The following is a 19,957-nucleotide window of genomic DNA, read 5'->3' as shown; positions in this document are numbered from 1 at the left end:
CATATAATGTGTTTCTCATTGTGTTTGAATGAAGTGTGTGTCTTTTTTTTTTTTTTGCTTCAGTGACGTACACTAGGGACACTGGAACTCTCCTGAAGCTTCTGGGATGAAGATTTCTAACAGCACAAGTTCACCAGTTTCTTAGGCATTATAAAGAACTAGAAACACTGAAATCCAGTGAAATCAGTGCACAAAGCAGCTAGGACCACCTTCATGTATCCCATCAATATTTTCAGCCAACAATTTACTCTCCTTTTTCACATTATGGATACAATCCTCCTGCAAAGAGTGTTTCACGAGTTCACATCTACGTATATTAATTCAGCAAGGTTATGCGTATTTGGCGTGCTGTCCGGGAGGAGGGCTCCGAGCTCGGGATGAGGCCCGAACCCAGAGTACTCCCCCCGGTTGTGGTAAGAGTAGATGGATCTATGGTGAGGAGAATGGGGTGGAGGAGGGATGCTGAAAACTGTCAATGAACAGAGGTAGGTTCTGCTGTCATTTATACCTTATCATGGGTTGATTACTGATTGGTCTCCACTTGTGTTAATCAGGTTAATGAACTGCGACTGTTCCTCCCGAACTTTGTTATAAAACTACATTTCAAAGCATAGTACTTATAATTACAATATGACTCATAACTCAATACAGGTGTCCAATAAACCTGCTCTACAGGTCTGTTCCTGAATTTCCCTACAAACACACCCCCATTCCAGCGCAGTCACGCTAACCACCTTATAGAAAATAGTTTGAGAAGTTCGGCCTATAATGGGCGGAGGCAAACAATGCAGAGGTGTGGCTTATTTGGGCGGAGAGACATAAAATGAAGTGAATCGTGTGCTTTCTCTCATTTTTAACTTTGTTTGAGAAGGAGAAGAAATATGTCACCTCTGCACACTGCACCTGAATTTCCAGCCACAGCAAACCTGCCGGCATGGTCTGTATGGCGCTTTTTGTTATATGACTTCAAGATTGTTTTAGCTGTACTCCAGATTGTTATAGGCGTATTCAACTTGTTTCAGCTGAACTCAAATGGGTTCAGCCTGATTAATGTCTGTTCATCTGTACACCGAATCGGTACCGGTTTACTTGAATTGATTCTGCTGCTACGACAGCTGCTCAACGAGTACGAGCAAAGGCATGCAGTCATACGGATCGACAACTCCGATTCAAGGCATGCAGCCATACACGTCGGCGACTCCGAACCAAACAATGTAGTTATACGCTTCAACGGCTATGTCCCTAGACATGGCCATTCACTATAACTTAATGGCTATGTCTCTAGACATGGCCATTCACTATAACTTAATGGCTATGTCCCTAGACATGGCCATTCACTATAACTTAATGGCTATGTCCCTAGACATGGCCATTCACTATAACTTAATTAAACAAAAAATAACTTAATTAAACAAAAAAAAGCCATATTTGTTTGTGTGTTTTCGTTTACTCCAATGTCTTTTCAAATGTGTTTTCTGTGTCCGGTGTGGTCCAGTTGACAATGGTATGCCTGCATGCTATGGGCGTTGACCTGCCGAGGCATTTGTGTTTACGATTACATCAACTACTATGACTATGCACCAAGGCATGTAGGCATTCACATTGATGACTACACCAACTACTGCGTCTACAACTACGCACCAAGGCATATAGGCATATGCATCGATGATTATGCCGACTACTATGTCTATGATGACTACTAGGTCTACAACTAAAACCAAGGCATGCAGGCATATGCTTTGATGACTATGCCTAATAGGGAGCATATTTGAGCTTTCTGGGTTAAGACTATTTTCCTGTGTTGCTCTATAATGCCAACCTAATCTTAACTCTGCAACACAGAACCATGGAAACCCCATCTAACTTTTTTTGTAAAGACAAATGTCACCATTCATATTATATGCATTGTTTTTCACACAGTGAAGGTGAATGGTGACTGAGATTATTCAGGTGGATATTGTATGTTTTGCACACAAGATATTATATATTCGGAACAACAAGAGGGGGAGATGTATTTTTGTGTGCTTTGTCTTGACCAAATTAATGTAAACCGTTTCCTGTGAGCAGAACAAACCAACAAAACTCTGCCAATAACTTTATCACTGTCTCAATACCTTGAATGCCTTAACACTCTTTTATTTCTATTACATTCCAACAGGTTTGTAAAGATGGATGATTGGTGGTTCTGGTGGTTTCAGCTCCTGACAGCAAGTACAGACCCAACTGAGATCTGCCCCGTTATCACAGGGAAGTAACACTGTTTAAATTCTTCAACCGTATTTGATTAGCTTTAATGAGTACATGCCATATTATGGGCCCTATTTTAACGATCTGAAACGCAAGTGTCAAAGCGCAAAGCGCAAGTAAGTTTGTGGGCGGGTCTCGGCGCTGTTGCTATTTTCCCGGCGGGATAAATGGCTCTTGCGCCCGGTGCAAATCTAAAATGGGTTGGTCTGAAGTAGCTTCATTATTCATAGGTGTGGTTTGGGCGTAACGTGAAATAAACCAATCAGAACTTCATCCAACATTCCCTTTAAAAGCAGGTGCGCAAGTTCCATTATGGATTGCTATTATTATGGCGTATTTACCAGGCGCACGCCAGGAGCGGTTCACAGCCGAGGAGACTGATGTTCTTGTAAGAGCAGTGAAAGACAGAGAAGTTGTGTTGTATGGGGATGGGAGAAACCCACCCAAAATAGCGTCGGTTAAACAGGCGTGGGAGGAAATAGCCACAATTGTTTCATCGATTTTTTTTCCTGGTTCTTGACGGACAAACCAATTTGTCAGATGTCCTTATATACATATATGACCTCAAACAGGTCTGATCCTTAATTACTACAATTAGCCTGAATAATTTGTAAGCTAGATTTATGCCTATTTTTTCACATCTTCGTGGCACACCACAATGATTTCCGTCATCTCATGTGTTAATATTTTTTTAGTGTAACAATTTATGATTTGCAAAAATAACTGTTGCATCTGTGTAGATTACATGAGCAAAGTGTATGCGCGTTGTGCACGCTATACATTATGGTCAAGCATGCGCCCTTAAAATAGCAGAATGAACAACGCGCAACGCGCCACTGACTTTAGACTAGGTTTTTTCTGGTCAGTGGCGCAGTTGTTTAATGGAACAGCAAAATAGCACCAGGGATTGTTTGCGCCGGAACACGCCTCCTTTTTTGCGCTGAACCGCCCAGGGAGCGCAAGTTCATTCACTAGTTTAGCGACGTGCTTCTGTGGAGGGAAAAGCGCGCTTTGCGCAGGTGCAAAATAGGAATGACACATGCGTCGGTGTGCAAAGTCAATTGCGCTGGGTGCAAGATAGGGCCCCTTGTGTTTCTCATCATGTTTGAATGAAGTGTGTCTTTTTTCTGTTTCAGTGACGTACACTAGGCACACTGGAATTCTAAACTTCTGTGATGAAGATTTTTAACAGCACAAGTTCAGCAGACCAGTATCTTAGGCATTAAAAAGAACAAGAAACACTGAAATCCAGTGAAATCAGTGCACAAAGCAGCTAAGACCACCTTCATGTATCCCATCATCCTTTTCAGCCCACTCTTTTTTCACTGTCTGCAGTAAAATTCAAACCATTATCTAACAAAATGGATTTTGGAATTTGGATTACATTACATGGATACAATCCACCAGCAAAGAGTGTTGCAAAACACAGTTCATTACAGTTCAGCAAGCACATTATGACTCAATACAGGTGTCCTATAATAATAAACCTGTTCTACAAGTCTGTTTATAAATTTCCATAAGATCCTAGTACAAACACATCCCTATTCTAGCCCAGTCACGCTAACCAGTGTTTGATCCATGAGTAAAGACAAATGCCTGCCTGTTTGAACACAAGCACTCCATAAAAAAACTCATAATTATACTGTATACTGCTGCCCTAACCACACAGACACACAGATCCTCACTGCCCCAATAGCACAGACAGGTTGAACCCAGACAGCAAGCAATTTCAGCCCAGAACCGGCCCACATTTGGAGTATATTTGTAATAATGTTAATATACAAACTATTCTTGGATCCTATTCACTTCCATAATGGGTGGAGATGGGTGGGTTTAGGTATCAGGAGGTGGAGACGTGTAGGTTTTGGGGCGGAGTTGGGTGGGTTTAGGGATCTGGGGTGGAGACTGGTAGGTTTAGGTATATGTAAGGTGGGAGAGTTGGATCTGGATCAGTGATCAGTTAGGACCATCTGTTTTTTTTTCCATTTCCCCACCTTCTATTTTCAGTCATCATTTACATGCAAACCATTATCCGCTAACCATTGTTTGGTCCATCAGTTTACACACAGTCTGTTTTAACACAAGCACTCCTTACAAAACTCAAGAATTTATAAGCACATTCTGTTTTCCTTAATTTAGACCATCGACTTCTTTTTATTCATTAACCTCTTCTAATCCTGCCATCATTGAAAGCACCCTTGACCTAGATGGGGGTAGATGCTGGATGAAATTTAATGCAAATACAATTTGCATTATTCAAATATCCTAGATCACATTATTTATGGTTCAATATGAGATTGTCTACAGAGAGATGCTAAAACTTTTAGAAGCTGAACAATCGGTCTATTATATTTAACTTTATTTATTTATTTATTTTTCTCTGTTAGAAATGAAGTAGCCTATGATGTTAGCCTTACTCTCTGACTGTTCTCGGGTTAGTAGTTTTAACCTTCCTGTAAAGCATTTCCAGTAATTCCAGCCACATCAGCTGATCACAGATTGTCATATATTTCATTTCATGGCCATTTGTGCAAAAAATCTTAGCTTTTTCTTAAACCATTCCATAAATTAATTGGGTAGCTTTAGCAAGTTTAGCTACATTAGTTCTTTTCTTTTTTCTTTTTTAAAGTCTTGAAGCTTTATGGCAACCTCCTGTGGCTGGATGAAGTTACTGCATTCACCAAACACATTACTCGTCCCAGGGGTGTTACTCGATTCTAGGATTTTCATTTTAGGGGGACTCAGCCCCCAATGAAGGTATTTTTTATATATATATTATTATAATATGTTTCGTATTTGACTAATAGGGGTGGTATACTAAACTTATATACAAAAATGCTGGATTCCAGATTTTCTAATTGTATTTCAGTTAAATATCCTAACAAACCATACATCAATGGAAAGCTTATTTATTCAGCTTTCAGATGATGTATAAATCTCAATTTTGAACAATTAACACTTTGGTTTTGTGGTCCAGGGACACATATGGTGATAAATAAAAAAGAAAAAGAAATGCATATAATTTAATTCCCTTGTGATAGCTTATTGACTTCATCATGTAACTTTACATTAGCCTAGATGCGTGCACTTTTAAGGCACGATTTGTTTAGTTTTTGAATATACTTGATACTGTTAAAAGGCACATCATAAAAAAAAATATATGAGTTCACATATCACACCTAAACACGCTTGGAAAACATAATTAGAAGTAGCTACTAAATTAGTTAAAAATGCCTATCCATATACAGCTATGATTCGCGAACCCCAAACTGACTCAAATGATTCGCGAACCCGCTACGAACTCCCGAACCGATTAAAATGATTCGCGATCCCCAAACTGAATCAAATGATTCGCGAACCCGCTTTGAACTCCCGAACTGACTCAAATGATTCGCGAACCCGCTACGAAGTCCCGAACTGATTCTAATGATTCGCGATCCCGCTCCGAACTCCCGAACTGATTCAAATGATTTGCGATCCCCTCAAATGATTCGCGGACCCGCTCTGAAGTCGCGATCTGACTCAAAGAACTCAAATGATTCGCGGACGCGCTCTGAAGTCGCGATCTGACTCAGTTTACACAAATGATTCGCAAACCCGCTCTGAAGTTGCGATATGACTCAAATAACGCAAATTATTCGCGAACCCGCTCTGAAGTCCCGATCTGACTCGACTCAAATGATTCGCGGACTACAGAAATAATTGTTTTCTATGTGGATGCAGTGTAAAATGTAATTTATGACTGTAAACTGATTTTTTAACACAATCACTCCAGTCTTCAGTGTTACATGATCTTCAGAAATCATTATAATATATGATTTGCTGCTCAAGAAACATTTCTGATTATTATCAATGTTTAAAACTGTTGTGCTGCCCAATATTTTGTGGAAACCATTACATCAGTAATTTTTTTAATAGACCTTGCAAAAATTTTTTATTTATTTTGATTTTTTTATATCAATTTGAAATTCTTTACTATAAAATATAATTTTCTGTATAAATATAATTTTTTAAAGACAATAAACTATGAACAATTATAACCACATTAGAACAACCAAAAATGTTAATTCTGTCATTAATTTCTTACCCTCATGTTACCCCAAACCCATAACACCCTTTTGTGCAGAACACAAATTAAGATATTTTTTTTAACAGATACCTTGAGTACGCAATAAACAACAACAACAGCAAAAAAAATCTATTCAGAAATTAGGAATCCCCAATGGATTTTCACAACAGCACCAAAAGCGCCAGCTCTCACGCCAATGCAACACTGATGCATCATGGTGCTTGTGTGAATGCGTTATTTTAGATTTAAAAAAATTCTCAGATTTTATTAAAAAGTGCTGCATTTATGTTTCAAAGATGAACAAAAGTCTGGCTTGGAACAACGTAAAGGTGAGTGATGAAAATCTTTGGTTTAACTAACACATTAGGTAAATGGTTTCCCACAGGGGCACCAGTAGATCTCTGCCTGATCTCTGATCTTCTGCTTCTTCTCCTCCTTCCTCCATCCCAATTCTGGATTAATGAGCCACGGCAGATGTTTCCACTTTGAATGCTTTAGCCTCACTGTTTTTTCTCCAGCATCTAAAGTGAGAAAGAAAACAGTAACTAAAATTTAAATTAAGAATACAAAAACAATGGTTGTCCTTGTCCAAAATGTACAAATTAAAGTAAAAGTGGGCGTTTATGATTTAGTGTGTGTTTTCAGACTGCTGGATGTTTCTAAATCATGCAATCAAAATGATCCCCCTTACCTAACCCCACCCCTAAACCTACCGTCACTACGTCAGCCAATCAGGTATCATGATCTAAAAACACCCTGATCTGGTAACTCCCATTACTTTCCTGCAGAGACCTTTGCTTAGCTTAAGGTCCACTGTCATGCAGAGTTTACGTCTCAATCAGCTTCACAGTTTGCCAAGTTGTGAATATATTGTGTACACAAGGTTGCACTAGGTTGGTGCAAAACTCTGCATGTAAGTGGACCTTGAGAGACAATGTTGAGATCTCCTGCAATATGTTCTGAACATGAACTATAAAGAGGCAGAATGACTTACAACACTGGTGTCCAGTCCTGGGCTGGAGGAGCACCGTTCTGCAGAGTTTCTGCTGATCCTTGATCAGCTGCTCAGATCTGTTTAACTGGGGTTGGAGCTTAATTCTGAAAAAAGAGAAGACAACCAATATTACCAATAATGTTAAAAAGTTAAGCAACATTAAATAATTTGATCCATAAATATGCACAACATCTGAAAATGCACAAAGATGAGAATAAAGCACTTTCAACACACTGAAAAATAAGCAATATTAAGTCACACATGCATTTTCTTTTCTTCTTATTATTCCTCTTCCAATAAGTTACAATTACCTTGTGTTTTAATCAATGATTTTCAGTCTCTGAAATAGAAAAGATCTATCAATGATGAACTATTATTTACCCCGTTTGTATCTGCGAGGTGTTCATTACACATTTTACCTGTGTGTTAAGATCAGTAATTATGACTGTCGAATGTCTGACTTGAATCAATGTATTCTGCCCCTAAACATATGATTAGACTATCAGTCAAATATCACCAAGATTTTAAAATTCAGCTTCGACTATGAAAAACCTTAGTCGGGTCACACATAGTAATTTCACAATGTTAATATTTTACTGTATTTTAATCAAATAAATGCAGCAGTGGTGAGTATAAAATATTTATTTTAAATACATGATAAATCTGACCCTTAAACGTTTGAATGGTAGTGTATGTTTGAGGTATTACTTACTAGTCATATGTTTCATAATGTCTAAAAATGTTCTTCAGCGGGATACATGCACGGCCATCAGCATGGAAGAATCTAGAACATAAACAATCTGTCAAAGCCAACAATATTTATTATACAATGCCAGGTTTATTAGAAAAAAACAATAGCAGAGGTGAAATGCAGAAATGAAAAATAATTTACAGATTATACAAAAAAATTAAAAGAAAAATAACAGATTTTAAAGTTTTAGGTTTACTAACCGAGTAATACTCTTACAGTGTGGACATCAAAATAACTAACAGGCAAACAAACACACACACATATTATGAAAATATTATGTAAACACACACATATATAAGAAAATTACAGATTCATGCTGATGTAGGCGAAATATATTGTGAAAGATGCATATAAAGTTACCTCTTGTAGTTAGCATTACGGTGCTAACGGACTTTTTCTGAAGACACTGACCATTTCTATAAAGTACATTTTCAACGAAAGAGTGTCATTTACATGAAAGAAAGTTTCAGGGACCCTTTTATGTAACATTTGTGTAATTTAGGGATTAAATTTACCTGAAATTAGTGAAAACAACCATGAGAGACAGCTTCCGTTCAGCTGCTTGACAGTTGGGCTGAGCCCCGTTTCCATGGTGACGTCCTCCGCTCCAGTTCAGCGCGTGACCATCAAGTGTTTTCAAAATATATTTCAATATATTTAACAGTGCTTCAGACATAATGTCTAATATATTAGCTCACTAGTTTATGTTAATGGCTTTGTGGTGCGAAATAAAAGTTTTTTTCTGCTAAATTTGGACTAAAGCCCATCTACATTTATTTTTGGGCTAAATTTGGATAAAAAAAAATATTACTTTTTTTTTTTTTTAAAAGACGTTAAATGTCTCTTTTTGGGCTTAATTTGGACCAAATCCGACGGACCAAACGAAGACCAATTTTCAACGTCGCTTTTTGAGCTTAATTTGGACCAAATTGAAGTCCCGATCTGACTCGACTCAAATGATTCGCGAAACCGCTCTGAAGTCCCGATCTGACTCACTCAAATGATTCGCGAAACCCATAGACAGTAAAAGAAATGGACACAGCGACCCCATTGGAACTCAATTGAGACAAATGAAGCCCAGTTTTAGCGTTTTTTAGCACTTCCGTTTCTGACGCGCAGACTCAAACGAAGCTTGATGACGTCAGCAACCTGTCTGCCAGATGTAAATCTTCTAGTAGCTGTGCGTGAAAACTGCCATCGTTAATCTTGCAGAGACGGCGAGCTTGAGCGGGAAGTTCTTTGTCGTGAGTGAGCAGGAGTAAGTATTCTGATTAATTATTTTGTATAGTATTTTAAAATGTAACGCCAGTACGCCATATTAAGTTAATTGCCTGCGAGCTTCTCCACCTGTCTGTACGGTAATGCGACAGCGAGCCGAGTGGTTATGACGCAATCGTTAGCCTATTTTTTACAAAAACTGTTTATACGGGGCTATAATGTAACATAGAAGGTAATGGAGCCCTTTATACATTGTCGTGTATCTTTAGAAATAAATAATGGACAAACAGAGTCTTTAAACGCCTCAGATGTAAAGTTATTCGCTGTCAAAGTGACGCCAAAATGAATGGGAGTCAATGGGAATGCTAACGCAAGTGAAGTTCTGCTAAAAGATGGCAGCCCCCACCCGACTTCAACTTCCGGTCGAGTTCCTTGCCCCTTGGCGAAACCGCTCTGAAGTCCCGATCTGACTCACTCAAATGATTCGCGAAACCGCTCTGAAGTCCCGATCTGACTCACTCAAATGATTCACGAAACCGCTCTGAAGTCCCGATCTTGACTCAAATGACTGGAGGCCGCTCGTGATGCTTACTTATTACTTATTACTTATTTATTTAATAACCTTGATGCTGATTTGCTACTCAATAAAACATTTCTGATTATTACCAATGTAGAAAACCGTTCATATTTTTGTGGAAACTGTGATACATTAAATTTTTCAGGATTCACAGATGAATAGAAAGTTCAGAACAACACCATTTATTCGAAATATAATTATTTTGTAAAAATATTTTTTTTTGGTCACTTTTGATCAATTGAATGCATCCTTGCTTAATAAAAGTATAAATTTCTTGATTTTTTTTTAATGTAAGTGTAGATATATGAAGTAATTTGTGAGATTTGTTTATTTTGTACAAAATAAGACCTTGTTTACACAAACTTTAAAATAAAATAAAATGTTGGGAACTTTTTAACACAATATCACAAATTTAACTGTTAATATAAAATAATTTTATTAGCACATTAGCATTTAGTCTAAGAAGCCTTCAGTCTAGATCTACAAAGAAAAGGCCAAGAACATACACATCACAGGATATGGCACAAACAATCCTAAAGAGTATTTATGAAAGCCCCAAAAACACACACACACACACACACACACACACACACACACACACACACACACACACACACACACACACACCCACACACACACACACATATCTGTCAATGCAGATTCTGCCCTCTAGCGACCAGTAGCAGCACTGCACATCCAATTAGGATCAATAAACGATAGATAGATGACACTATTTCTCTCACACACACACACACACACACACACACACAGCTGGAGATGCATGCAGCAGAAACACTTTAATAATCCATATCAGTTCGGCTCTGAGGTGTATTTAACATTCACTGAATCTGTATTCGAGTTGTGTATAATAGAGATGATATTGCACATAGACAGATACAGGAGGTCATGTCTGAAAACAGGCTTTAAAACTGACAAAAGAAATATTAAAAATGTCTTTGTTTGTGTTGAAAAATAAATGTCAGAGTTTGATGGTTAAAAGGCACATGTGCAACAGGAAAATAAATATATTGATGGATTTGTTGGGATCGTCACCTAAAACACATGTGATCAGATGAGACTCTTTCTGAGTGTTTTATATTCAGTGTGATGCTGCAGACTCTCACCCTTGTACCAGTTCCTCAGAGAGGTCATGACGAAGAACCGGATCGCCTGATTGGATCCCTGTTTGAGGACGGTCGCTGTGAGGCCTTGATACGTCCCTCTGATTCCTGAGAGACACATTCAGAGCATCACTTACTACAAACACACATTATATACATCCCATCATATGCACTTTAAACTCTTTACAGTGAATTGCAATTTACACCAAGAGTGACGAATCTGAGATGAACAAACATTTTATATTGTTTCCAATACTTACAATTATTCACATACAACACAACTTTTTTTTTTTTGAGAAAAGCATACTGGAATGATAGACTATGCCAAAATAATCCATAACTATAATTACAACATACTATAATTTCTAAAGCAATTGCTTGCTAGAAGACTTTTTTTTAGCTCCTAATATAAAATTAAAGCCTGAAATGGTCCTGGCAAAATACAAGTAAAAATAAATAAATAAATAAATGATGGTGAATTAAATTTAATGCATAATATTCAGACTGTCATTATCATGATGTGCATAAAGCATTGACAGAAATACTGAAGTACAGAGCAGGAAATAAAATAATAATAAAATAAAAAGGATGCTACGGAGCCCTTCTGGAACCACTTTGTCAAAAAAAAAAAAAAACTAACTCGTGGCCTCAAGATAAGTTAAGTTGTGGCATCAAGATAAGCTAACTCGTGGCCTCAAGATAGTGAAGTGTCTGACACATGGACCCTTTGTTATTAAACTGGACCCTGTACTGTAGTGCAATGTAATACTTCACATTCTGTGCAATATTATCTATTTTAATATTCAGTGTAATATAGTTTGCTGCAGTTCTGCTTCTATTTATTTACTAGTACTGTTCATCACAATTAATTCAATTCTGTTAATACAGTAATGTAAATCTTGTAGGCTGCATATCCATGGTCCTTTATCATTCTTCTTCATATTTTATAGCATATATTTATACTTTTTACATGTATATAGGCTACTTGTTTATTTACCAACTTCTATTATTATTTATATTCCTTTAAATGTCTTGATGTGCACATCAACTGTGACAAGAATTGTCCCCTGGGTTATCAATATCAATAAAGATCAATAAAGTATTTCTGATTCTGATTTTAAGATAGCCTATAGTAGTGTGCAGACTGGTTCATCAATTATTGAAGTGTTTCACATTTTGGAAAAGCATGTCTGTGTAGCCTACGATAAAACGTCAGCAGAGGTCGTTCTAGGCTTAGGTCACGGTCCCTCCGTCTGGCTGTATGTATTTATGTGTATTTCCCGGTATTTCCCAGTTGATGGCAAGGAGTTGCGGGATGATAATGTGTTAGATGATCATATGAATAATTAGCATAACAAGTTAAGCAGGCTAATTCAACATTAATGCAGTGTTGAGTACTCGAGACTCGGACTCGGTCTTGGACTCGGTCTCGAGACTGTATTTTAATGGTCTCGGTCTTGTCATGGACTCGTGTGCATTTTGACTCGGTATTGACTCGGACTCGAACATATTAGGAATCGGACTTATGCCCGAGTCCACTCGAGTCCCAATCAAAATATTTCATGATTATTACTGTATGTTAATGTTTATTTAAATTGATGTATGATTGACACATCCAATGACTGGTGATTTTCTTTTGACGTGAGACGTTAGGCCAGCAACACACTGGATGCGTGGCGCAAGCGCCTCAGCTGCGTGGCATGTCTGTTATTAATTCGGCTCCCATGTTAACAGGTTAGATCTTGCAGACTGCCTGCGTTGAGACGCGCGGAAAACCCGTGCATGCTAGAAATAGAACCGACGCCTATTTTTCACGTGACACGCGCGCATGTTGGAAGCGTTTCAAGGCAAAATATACTAGGAAAATATGTTTATATGTCATTTTTTACACAAATACATATTAATTCATGACATTTTGATATTTGAAAGTCTATAGGTTGACATAAATTCAGATATAAATAAATTAAAATTAAAAAAATAAATTAATAATGATCGATTTTCAAATATTGCACCTGTCAAACATACTCTATTTTGCCGTCAATACTGTTGACGGTGTCTTATCAGTAGGTGTGTAAAAAAAAAAAAAAAAAAAATTTGATCTTGTTGTCATGAAGACAAGAGCCTGGTTTTTTGGCGGCCTCCCTCTATGTCACCTACAGCCGCAGCAGCGCGCCAAGCGCCGCGTGCAGACACGCTTCTGGTGTGTAAAGACACAGAAAACGCGAAGCAGCCACCATGCTTCTGGCACGCAGCAGAGACGCCACGCAGCCAGTGTGTCACCGGCCCAGTGTTAATTTCGTTGACTAAATATTTTCGTCATTATTTTCGTCACGAATATATTTTTGCGGACGAAAACGAAACGAAAACTAAAATAGAAGGCACTGATGGAGACTAAAACTATGACTAAATTGATTGACATTATCGTCAACGAATAAAGGACGAGACGAAAATAGACTGTGACGAAAATCAAATCAGCAGATGGGAGAGATGCGAGGAATGAACAAAAGAACCGGCAAAACAGAACAGGCGAGACTGTGTGAGAGAAGAGAACCAATCAGAGCCTGACTTATTGAGACGTGAAGCGAAGGTTTTCAGTTTTTAAATGAGCTCCCGGGAAGACGGCAATCGAAGAGGTGATGTCTAAAAGAGTGACAACATGTTCACAGCTCACTTCACGTTTGACGACGAACAAAACAAAACAAACTATAAAGCACGCGGAGCGCTCATTCATGGCAAGGACACAACCAATTTGACATTTTCTCAAATGTAATTTCACAACGATGTTCTTTTGTTTATTGAGCTAAGCAAAATTGGAATAGTGCAGTGCGTAGATGTTGTAGCATTAAATATTACGAACTGAAAAGTACTGTAAAATAGCCCCTTCTTCAAGTTAGATGAGAGCACAATACTAATACGTAATATTATGATAAATACATTTGATTAATACTAATGTTTAGTATATTTTATAAGGTTCTACTTGTTGTCAATATCACAAATATTTCTATATTAGTCATGTGAAACGTGAATGTTCACATCCTATCATTATACATACAAATCTAGCAATATTGTAGTATTTAAAACATACAATATTGTTAGACAAATGAATACCTTATAAAATCTTGTTACTTTTTTTTATCCACCTAGCTGCCAACTTATTAAATATTTACTTTAAATGTATGCACTTATTGTTCAGCTCAGCTGTAAGCTTTAAGGTCCTGGACCTAACGTTATTTTTCTTTTATTGATGGTCAATTGGCAGCTAGTTATTGTTTACATTATCATGACAGTGTTTGTTGCTGCATAAAAGCTTTTGAATCGAAATAAAGACACAGTTGTGTTGAAATAAAGTTGAATTTGTGTTTTATATATTTTGGTTAAGTTTGTTTCCTATACCAGCTGTAAAAAATTGTCTATTAAATCTGTTATTGATTTTAGTCTTATTTTAGTCGACTAAAATACCAAGCAATTTTAGTCGACTAAAATAAGACTAAAATTAAAACAAATCAGATGACTAAAACTTGACTAAAACTAAAAAGAATTATAGTCAAAAGACTAAGACTAAAACTAAATTAAAATTTAGTGTCAAAATTAACACTGCACCGGCCTTAAGTTACCCTCCTGCCATCCGCCTGTAGTGATCCCGCTTTCCAGGAAGCCACATTGCTACATTATTTCTCTCAACTGTGTTATTTTTACAAAGTAGGACAAAATGGTCACAGAAAAACATCTCCCCCTCAAAAACAATGTCTGACAGAATGCATTGAACTTATATTGCATTTGATCCAGCTTTCTTCCTCTGGCACATACACACTTTTGGATGAAATTTTCCTGGACAGTCAGTCGGCTCTTGTGTGTATGCCCTCCGTAACTAAAAAAAACTTAGACTAGTGTGTATTTTACCCTACATTAAAACACACCATCCAGGGAAATTAGCATTAGATTATCCATTGCTGTTACACAAAGTAATAAAACGGTAACTGTTGTCAGTCCCCGCTTCCTCTGCACCAGTAGAGAGTGTTTTTAGTTGGGGTGGATTGATCATGAGACCACATCGTGCTTGGTTGGGTAGCTGGATGGTCTCCTCACTTATTTTTTGAAAAGTAATTATGCCCATCTTTAATCTTCACAACATCTAAAGTGCACATAATCCAATACATCCAATAGCAGTCATTAGTTAAGCTTCAAGGTTAAAAGTTATGTAAAAGCTGTTACAGTTGAACATTTACAGGTATAGTGGTACAGTAATGTTACTTGTACTAGAAGTGTTATGTAGAATTACAATATAGAGTCGTACAGTAATATTATGTGTACTAGAAAGGTTATATGGATGTGTATAGTGGTACAACGATGTTATGTGAAAATGAGCACTTAATATTGACAAGTAACACTTCATAATACTAATAAAATTACCTTTACACCACATACTATGTGGCCCTTTTAACCTTTATTGTTTCCACCAAACATTTGACATACTCTTGAAGATTTCTTTAGGTCTTGTCTCAGACCCAATCTCTCTGGTCTCGGTCTTGACTCGGACTCGACCCTTTCTGAACTCGGTCTTGACTCGGACTCGACCCTCTCTGGACTCGGTCTTGACTCGGACTCGACCCTCTCTGGACTCGATCTGGACTCGGACTCGAATGAGCTGGTCTCGACTACAACACTGCATTAATGGATATCAAGTCCGATAAAATTTGTAACATTAGTAACAGAGACTAAGATAGCAGTGACTTGATAGCCATTAACGTTGAATTAGCCTGCTTAACTTGTTGTTCTAATCGTTAATGCTTCCAGCTCGAACACCTATAAGAGATCGCTAACACATGTGACCAACTGGGCGGCAACGTCATCCGAATGCAAAGAATTATGGGTATGTTTGGCCAGTTAACATCGTCTGGCATAGCAGGCTAGTGTTCTGGCATGAAAATAATGAAAAATTAGCGTGAAAAACAGAATATAATCCTACAAAATGCAGCGGGCTAAAGAAAACATTGTTGGAGCATACCGCCTAAAACTAAATCCTAATGCAAAGATGAGCTATGACGAGAAAAAAAAGAGAATCAAAGGACTCGATCCTTACGAGCAGAGCGACTGGTCAAGGTAACACACTCCAGCCCAAAAGAAGGGCATGTGAAAAGGCTGTGTTGTGGTGCTTTTGCAGACAGCCTGAAGAGCTTGATGACATGTTTGCTTGCGATAATCAGAACTGTCCTGTACAGTGGTTCCGTGTAGACTGCGTGGGACTCAGCAGCACCAGCCAGAGAATGGTCATGTGTCTGTGACTTATCACCCACAACTAAACCTACCTCATACATTTTCAGTTTCTCATAGTTTCTATCGACTCTTTATAAATGTATTCATCTAAATGTATTTACATGTTAAATATGTAAAGAAACTGAAATTAAGTTGGTTGTTACTACTATTTAAGTTATGTAATTGTGTTTGCAACCAAAGAACACTGATTTAGCACAATTCTTCCTTAATAAAGATAAAGGAGGCAGAATTACATTCAATATTTGTGTATTTTATTTACAGACATGGCTAAAAAAACATTAAATGTGAGAAGAGACATTACAAAATCTTTTTTTAGAAAACAAAAAAAACATTTTATATATTAGATGTGAGCATGGAGTATAATTCTAACATGACGCCTTCACAACAATATTTGGACACATTGATCTAAGTACAGACCAAACTGAAATCTTCCTTGTTATCTCATATATTAATGAATACTCAGCATATAATGTGTTTCTCATTGTGTTTGAATGAAGTGTGTGTTTTTTTTTTTTTGCTTCAGTGACGTACACTAGGGACACTGGAACTCTCCTGAAGCTTCTGGGATGAAGATTTCTAACAGCACAAGTTCACCAGTTTCTTAGGCATTATAAAGAACTAGAAACACTGAAATCCAGTGAAATCAGTGCACAAAGCAGCTAGGACCACCTTCATGTATCCCATCAATATTTTCAGCCAACAATTTACTCTCCTTTTTCACATTATGGCTACAATCCTCCTGCAAAGAGTGTTTCAAAGCATAGTTCAGTACTTATAATTACAATATGACTCATAACTCAATACAGGTGTCCAATAAACCTGCTCTACAGGTCTGTTCCTGAATTTCCCTACAAACACACCCCCATTCCAGCGCAGTCACGCTAACCACCTTACAGAAAATAGTTTGAGAAGTTCGGCCTATAATGGGCGGAGGCAAACAATGCAGAGGTGTGGCTTATTTGGGCTGAGAGACATAAAATGAAGTGAATCGTGTGCTTTCTCTCATTTTGAACTTTGTTTGAGAAGGAGAAGAAATATGCCACCTCTGCACACTGCACCTGAATTTCCAGCCACAGCAAACCTGCCGGCATGGTCTGTATGGCGCTTTTTGTTATATGGCTTCAAGATTGTTTTAGCTGTACTCCAGATTGTTATAGACATATTCAACTTGTTTCAGCTGAACTCAAATGGGTTCAGCCTGATTAATGTCTGTTCATCTGTACACCGAATTGGTACCGGTTTACTTGAATTGATTCTGCTGCTACGACAGCTGCTCAACGAGTACGAGCAAAGGCATGCTGCCATACACATCGGCGACTCCGAACCAAACAATGTAGTTATACGCTTCGAAGGCTATGTCCCAAGGCATGGCCTTTCACTACAACTTAATTAAACAAAAAAAAACATATCTGTGTTTTCATGTACTCAAATGTCTTTTCAAATGTGTTTTCTGTGTCTGGTGTGGTCCAGTTGACAATGGTATGCCTGCATGCTTTGGTACATGGGCGTTGACGTGCTGAGGCATATGTGTTTACGACTACATCAACTACTATGACTATGCACCAAGGCATGTAGGCATACGCGTTGATGACTACACCGACAACTACTTCTACAACTACATCTACAAATATGCCCCAAGGCATGCGAGCATATGCTTTGATGAGTACGCCAGATACTTCATCAACATTTACATTTAGAACTATGAACCAAGGCATGCAGCCATACACATCGGCGACTCGGATCCAGGCCATGCAGCCATACACATCGGCGACTCAGATCCAGGGCATGCAGCCATACACATTGGCGACTCGGAGCCAAGGCATGCAGCCATACACGTCGGCCACTCGGATCCAAGGCATGCTGCCATACACATCGGCCACTCGGATCCAAGGCATGTAGCCAATACACGTAGGCCACTCGGATCCAAGGCATGTACATTAGGATAGGTACAAATGATACATTAGGACTTGCGTTTACTGACCTAATAAACTCCTTTGGAGTCAAGCAAAATGTCACCGGGCCCACTCATCGTTTTAATCATACACTAGATTTAATTATATCGCATGGAATCGATCTTACTGCTATAGATCTTGTACCTCAAAGTGATGATATTACAGACCATTTCCTTGTATCGTGCATGCTGCGTATAACTGATATTAACTATATGTCACAGCGATACCGTCTGGGCAGAACTATTGTTCCAGCCACTAAAGAAAGATTCGCAAATAACCTGCCTGATCTATCTCAACTGCTATTTGTACCCAAAAATACACATGAATTAGACGAAATTACTGACAACATGGGCACTATTTTCTCTAATACATTAGAAGCTGTTGCCCCGATCAAATTGAAAAAAGTTAGAGAAAAACGTACTGTACCATGGTATAACAGTAATACTCACTCTCTCAAGAAAGTAACTCGTAGTCTTGAACGCAAATGGAGAAAAACTAACTTGGAAGTTTTTAGAATTGCATGGAAAAACAGTATGTCCAGCTATAGACAGGCTCTAAAAACTGCTAGGGCAGAGCATATACACAAACTCATTGAAAATAACCAAAACAATCCAAGGTTTTTATTTAGCACAGTGGCTAAGTTAACAAATTACCAGATGCCGCCTGATTCAAATATTCCACCAACGGTGAATAGTAATGACTTTATGAATTTCTTCACTGATAAAATAGATAACATTAGAAATACAATAGCGAATGTAGATTCTACAGCGTCTAATCCTTCAGTTTCATCCATCGCACCCGAAGATAAACTGCAGTGCTTTACAACCATAGGACAGGAAGAGCTAAATAAACTTATCACTGTATCTAAACCAACAACATGTTTATTAGATCCTGTACGCACTAAATTACTGAAAGAGGTGTTACCTGTAGCCGAAGAACCACTTCTCAATATCATTAACTCGTCGTTATCTTTAGGTCACATCCCAAAACCATTCAAGCTGGCGGTTATCAAGCCTCTTATTAAGAAACCAAAACTAGATCCTAATGTACTGGCAAATTATAGGCCTATTTCAAATCTTCCATTTATGTCTAAAATTTTTGAAAAAGTTGTGTCTGCTCAATTGAGCACCTTCCTGCATAAAAATGATCTGTATGAAGAATTTCAGTCAGGTTTCAGGCCCCACCATAGCACAGAAACTGCACTTGTTAAAATTACAAATGACCTGCTCCTTGCGTCAGACCAAGGCTGCATCTCATTTCTAGTCTTACTTGATCTTAGTGCTGCGTTCGATCACCATAGATCATGACATACTCATAGATCGATTACAAAACTATACAGGTATTCAAGGGCAGGCTCTAAGATGGTTTAGATCCTACCTGTCCGATCGCTACCATTTTGTTTACTTAAATCGGGTGTCATCTCATTTATCATCAATAAAATATGGAGTGCCACAAGGATCCGTCCTAGGTCCCCTTCTATTTTCAATATACATGTTGCCCCTTGGTAATATTATTAGAAAATACGGAATTAGCTTCCACTGTTATGCTGATGATACTCAGCTATATATCTCAACGAGACCAGATGAAACTTCCCAATTATCTAAGCTAACAGAGTGTGTTAAAAGTGTAAAAGATTGGATGTCAAATAATTTTCTCCAATTAAATTCGGATAAGACAGAGATATTAATTATTGGACCAAAAAACACTACACAGAATCTTGTAGATTACAATTTGCAACTAGACAGATGTACTGT

General features: G+C 37.9%; 1 long non-coding RNA gene across 1 annotated transcript; it reads right to left on the bottom strand.

Moving 5' to 3' along the window:
- Nucleotides 1–6,423: 6,423 nt before the first annotated feature.
- LOC127964252 (uncharacterized) lies at nucleotides 6,424–8,664 on the bottom strand. The gene is made up of 5 exons (XR_008155007.1): nucleotides 8,577–8,664; nucleotides 8,422–8,477; nucleotides 8,023–8,094; nucleotides 7,311–7,414; nucleotides 6,424–6,837 (listed from the first exon to the last, which is right to left on the bottom strand). It is a non-coding gene; the product is annotated as an uncharacterized LOC127964252 (long non-coding RNA).
- Nucleotides 8,665–19,957: the final 11,293 nt, after the last annotated feature.

The sequence above is a fragment of the Carassius gibelio genome, chromosome B8, assembly GCF_023724105.1.
Source record: "Carassius gibelio isolate Cgi1373 ecotype wild population from Czech Republic chromosome B8, carGib1.2-hapl.c, whole genome shotgun sequence".
NCBI classification, from domain to species: Eukaryota; Metazoa; Chordata; class Actinopteri; order Cypriniformes; family Cyprinidae; genus Carassius; species Carassius gibelio.
Note: the sequence above shows the minus strand (reverse complement) of the source record. Positions and strands in the feature narration are given on the sequence as shown.